Genomic DNA, 6228 nt, shown 5'->3' with positions numbered 1-6228 from the left:
GAGAGCACAAGCAGGAGAGAGATGGAAAGAGTAGATTATACAGAATCTGAAGGAGGCTCCATGCTCCGAGCTTCAGCACAGAGCCCGAACACAGGACTCAAACCCACAAAGTATGAGATCATGACCTGATCCAAAGTCAGACGCTCAACCGACTGATCCACCAGGTGCCCCCAGTCTATCTTTTTAAATCATGAACTCTGGTCTCCAGGATTGTCCTTGAACAACCCATTTGGCAAATTTGGATGCTGGGGAAGGAACACTGGTCAGGATAGATGGGGTTATGATGCAGTAACTCCAAAATCTCAGTGGTTCAAAACAACAAAGGTTTATTTCTCACTCATGCAAGGTCCTTCGAAATGTCAGGGCTACTTTCTAGGGCAACTGTCCCCCATGCAATGACTCAGCTTTATTCCTCCATATCAACACATGTCCCCTCGATATTGGCAAGGGACAAGAATGTGGAAAATCACACACCAGCTCTTAAAGGTTTCCCTCCAGAAGTGACATATTTCACTTTTCATTGGCAAAACCAGTCACGTCGCATGACGGCTTTTAAATACATCTACAAATTCATGGACACTGCCACCTCCAAAAGGTGGAGTCTAATTTCCCTTCCCTTGCATGTGACTAGACTAGGCGTCTTGATGCTGACATGGGGAACATTGTAGAGGCTGTGCTGTGTGACTTTCGAGGCTAGGTGTCTTATCCCATTTGGGCTGCAAGAACAAGTTAGCCCAGGCTGGGAGCCTTCAAAACAACAGAAATTGATTGCCCACAGATCTGGAGGCTGGACATCTGAGATCTAAGGTGCCAACATGGTTGGATGAGGGCCCTCTTCCAGGTCAGTCTTCTCACTGTGTCCTCACATGGCAGAAGTGGGAAGGAAGCTCCCTGGGGTCTCTTTCATAAGGGCACTAATCCCATTCATGAGGGTTCCCCCATCACGTCCTAAGCACCTGCCAAGGTTCTACCTCCAAAGACCACATTGAGGATTAGGTTTCAACATAGGAATTTTAAGGAGACATAACATTCGGTCTAGAGCAAATGATTGAGCGATATTTCTGAACTTAAAAAAAAATGGTAATGCAACATAAACTATAGGTATAATGATATCACTGGGGTCAATCTGACCTTAAGTCATTGAAGTATACCAGATCCAACTGCCCAAGAATGGTCCTGTCACTTTACATGTACATAGAAAGAAATATAAATTTCTCTACACACACACACACACACACACACACACACACACACACACGTAGCCTTACGTAATGTTTATACCTATATGTCATAGCTAGAAATGAAATTTCCTTTAAAATTTGCTTTTAACAAGTCCTTAATAATGAACACTGGCCTTGTTTATAGTTAACTGATAACCATTATATCATAATAGCAGGACATGATAGATAGGATACGAGCAGGAAACAACTTGATTCTTTTTCCCAGGGCCCATTCAAACCCCATTTGTGGATTCAACCTTTATCTCCCCTGAAGTGAAAACTTTACTGAGGTTTTGGAACCCATACTTCTTTCGCTCTTTTTTTTAAGGTGGTTAAAAGACGCATGACATTAAATTTACCATCTGAACCATTTTTAAGCGTACAGTTTGGCAATGTGAAGTATAGTCACATTATGGTGAAACAGATCTCCAGAACTTTTTCATCTGAAAAAAAAAAAAAGGTCATTTCAAACTCTTTACCCATTAAACAAAAACTCCATTCTCCTCCTTTTCCCGGCCCCAGCTTCCCACCATGAACTACCACTTTACTCTTCCGTTTCTATGAATTTGACTACCGTAGACACTTCTCATAAGTAGAACCAAATAGCATTTGTCTTTTTGTGACTGGCTTATTTCACGTAGCACAATGACCTCAAGGTTCATTCATGTTGTAGCATGTGATGGCATTTCCTTTGTTTTGAAGGCTGAATGATATTCCAGTGTACGTATAGACAACATTTTGTTTATCTATTCATCCACCAATGGACATTTGGATTGCTCCCACCTTTTGGCTGTTGTGAATAGTGCCGTGAACACGGCTATGCAAATATCTCTTCTAGACCCTGCTTTCAAAAGTATGGGATCCAGTGGAATGACTAGACCATATGGTGGCTCTAGTTTTTATTTTTTGAGGAAACTTCAAACTGTTTTCTGTTGTGGTTGTGCCATTTAGCAATCTCACCAACAGTGCCCAAGAGTTCTGGTGTCTCTACACTCTTACTAACACTTGTTATTTTCTGTGTTTTCAATAGTAGCCATCCCAACGGGTGGGAGGTTTTATTTCATTGTGCTTTGAATTTACATTTTGTTTAGCCACTCTTAAACAATAAAAAGTCCTTTGGTCTGTTTCAGCTCCAAAGGACAATCTCATTTTAGCAAATATGGTAGGCAGAATAGCACCCCTAACACAAAAGATACCCTAATCCCCGGAACCTATGGATATGTTTTGTTACAAGGGAGAATTAAGGTTTCTGGTCACCTTCGCTGACGTCCCCAGACAGAGGCTGGGAGGACGTGAAAAGGGCAGGAGAGACCATCCTTACCAAAGGCAGATATGGAACGATGTTTGCGTCTTCTGGGTGAGGCAGTTTCCCAGTGATGATTCCTTCTCTTCAACAGCACTTTGTGGAATCCTCACCAAAGTCACTCCCTGGAGACCCTGGGAACCATTCTGGTCTCTGGCCAACTGCTTCTCATCCGATCTTTATCCTCTGTAGCCAGTGATACCTTCCAGCCTCTTTTTGCTGATGGCCTTGGTCCTTTGGCAAGAAGCCTTCAAAGATAAGTCTTTTACAACAACCCCAAGGCCAGATCCTTCCACAAGTCCTCTCGGCTCATAAGAACACTCTGGCATCCCATAGGGGCACCTGGGTGGCTTAACTGGTTAAGTGTCCAATTCCTGGTTTCGGCTCAGGTCATGATTTCATGGTTCGTGGGTTCAAGCCCCACATCAGGCTCTGTGCGATCAGTGAGAAGCCTGCTTTGGCTTCCCTCTCACTCCCCCTCTCTCTGCCCTTCTCCCACTTGCTCTCTCTCAAACAAACAAACAAAAAAAACCACTCTGGCATCCTTTCCCCTCCCCCGTCAGGGGTAAATGTGCAGTTTTCTCTCCATCACATATGTATCTTTGCTTGGCCATCAACAGGGCAGTTCTAGCCATAGCCATTGACCTTCTCAGAGAAAAAAAATGCTTAAAAATTCATTAATATAGCTGCTTATACCGTCTTGAACTTCTTCTAAACAATGGCCAGGATCCATTCAACATTTTCTTATCGTGAGTATTATGAACCACTTTTCTGTTCTTGCTTTTAGAGACTTTGCCCAAGTTCATTCTTAGTTAGCCAATATATGTATGAACCAGCAATAATTTCATGCATTAATAATACACTTGTAGTCATGGTAAATACAATGTTCATAAGAACTTAGGAATCAATCTTGAGATAATTCACATCTTATCCTTAAGTAAGTTATTTTCATAGAGCTATTTGCAAAGTGTGTGTTCTCTGAACATTTCCCCCAAACTGGTACCCTTTCTGACTTTAAATTCAATATCATTGCACCATTTCCATAGAGGAAAGGGACACATTACCGGAACTCCCCATTAATTACAAGTGGCTTTAACTACCCCTTCCTCTCTCCCCTTCCCTTCCACATCTTACCCAAGTTTTAAGTTTCTCTAATGGGTGCAAAGGATTTTTGCATCATGGAAAAGATTACTGCTGATGTCATTTGACCTCAACTATCATTCTAAAAACCAGTTTAGACAACTTTACAATCCAAGACCAGGATATTGAGACCAAAATGACCTTACAAATTCTTAGTAATTAGTTCTTTGTAGATCACCTCTTAAGGAAAGCACAAGAAGCTAATAACAGTTGTTGACTCTTAGAAGAGAACAGGGGATCTGGAAAAAAAAAAGGGAGAAGAACTTACACTTCTCTAAGTGTCATTTTTAACCTTTTGAGTTTTGTACTATATATTCCCAACTCAATTTTTTTTAATTTTGAAAATAGTAAGTTGCATTTGAAAGTATAAAGCTACTTTTCTAACAATGTTGTAAGTAAAAGCCACCTTTTTATATAAGAAAATAGTTTTAGGGGCACCTGGGTGACTTGGTTGGGCGTCTGACTTTGGCTCAAGGCATGATCTCACGGTTCCTGAGTTTGAGCCCCACGTCGGGCTCTGTGCGGACAGCTTGGAGCCCGGAGCCTGCTTCGGACTCTGTGTCCCCCTTTCTCTCCCCACCCCTGCTCGTGCTCTATGTCTCTCTCTCTCTCTCAAAAATAAACAGTAAACAAAATTAAAAAAAAAATAGTTTTAGAAGTTTTAAGATTAATAAGATTTCATTCATATTAAGATTAATAGATTTCATTATGGGGAATCTAAAAGACAAAATAAACAAACAAACAAAACAAACAGACTCTTAAATACAGAGAACAAACGTGGTTGCCAGAGGGAGGTGGGTCAGGGAATGGGTGAAACGGGTGAAGGGGATTAAAAGGTACAAACTTCCAGTTATAAAATAAGTAAGACACAGAAATGAAAAGGACAGCATAGAGAATATAGTCAATAATATTGTAATATTGCTTTATGATGACAGATGGTGACAACACTTAGCATGGTGAGCACTGGATAATGCGTAGGATTGTCAAACGAGTGTAGTGGACACCTAAAAACAATATAACATTGTATGTTTACTATACTTCAATAAAAAAAAATACCCCCAAAAAGAGGGAAAAAAAGAAAAGTTTTAAGAATAAATTTGTGTATATTAGATCTAGGACTTATAATTGAGCTAACTTTGGTAACTTTTTTGAGTTTTTATTGCACTCTCAGCTCCCAAATTGTTTAATATTTCAGCAAAAACAAAGAGACAGCTTGGGTTTCATGGGGAGGGAGTTTATAAAAAGGGCATGTTTTACTGACCACATGAGTCCATTACATCACTTGTGAAGAGCCTGCCATCTACCAGGCACTGTGTTGGGTGCCAGGACACGAAGGTACTCAGCCATGGCAATCTCTGCTGCCCCGAAGACACTTGCATATTGCAGAAGAGGAGCTCAGGCTTTGAAATCCCAGAGTTGAGGATGGAAGAAGAGAGAAGGCAGACTGAACATCCAGAGAAGGAGGAGTTGGAGCCAAAATGCAGTCTAGACATGACACAGAAGCCACTAGAATCTGAAAACAGGGTGGGGGATCTCAGGATGGGAGAGGGTAGTCAAAGCAATGGATGAAAAAGAGGCTCTTTTCCAGAAAGCAGGTGTCCACACCCAAAGCAAAGTGGAGAACTAAGGCCCAGATTTCCCAAGCAATTGGTCTACCTCTCAACAGCAATAAAATCATCACCTTTGGCCAAGTCATATAAATGGCAAATCTGAAAGGGAAGTTCCTGACCTAAGCTCCTGCAAGCCTTTTCTAAGCCTCAGCTTTTCTCATTTGTAAATCAGGAATAATAATACCTACATATACCTGTTATGAGAATTTGACATTTAATTGACATTTAATATATATATATATAATTTAATATATATATATTATTTAATATATATATATATAATTTGACATTTAATATATATATATTATTAGGTGCCCCTAAATATATATATATATATATAAAATGTCAAATTATATATATATATATATATATAATGTCAAATTATATATATATATATATAATGTCAAATTATATATATATATATATAATGTCAAATTATATATATATATATATATATATATATATATATATATATAATGGTTTGCATTGCGCCAGGAGCATAATAGTTGCTCAATAGTGAGCAACTATTTTGCTTCTGTCGTTATCACCTGTAAATAAAACTAAATGTCATAACGTGAATCCCGTGGAAGCACTCTTTCAGTTCTCGGTTCACCCCCATTTGGGGACAACTTCCTGTACTGTAACTTCCTGTTCCTGTGAAACTAGGAACTACATTTCCCAGACTTCTTTACTCTTAGGGTCTGGAGGCCAGATGGGTTCCACCAGTTAGAGACAATCACTTTAGATCTGAAAGACGGAAGGAGGTGGAGGCCATCTGCCCGCTGCTCTTTCTTTTGGAAATTCACTATATTAAGGGGAGGTCTCGGGTGGGGGCGGGGGGCAGTGGTGGAAGCAGCTGCTTGATCTCCAGATCCCGGCTGCAATGGTTCTCTCTTGACGCCAACAAGTGGTGGCTCCTGATTTCCCCTCCCCCCGTCCTGCCAGAGACTTTGTA

This window comes from Puma concolor, chromosome C1 (assembly GCF_028749965.1).
Source record: "Puma concolor isolate L17-30 chromosome C1, mPumCon1.1.hap2, whole genome shotgun sequence".
Lineage (NCBI taxonomy): Eukaryota > Metazoa > Chordata > Mammalia > Carnivora > Felidae > Puma > Puma concolor.
The sequence above is the reverse complement of the archived record's forward strand: the minus strand, read 5'-3'. Positions refer to the sequence as shown.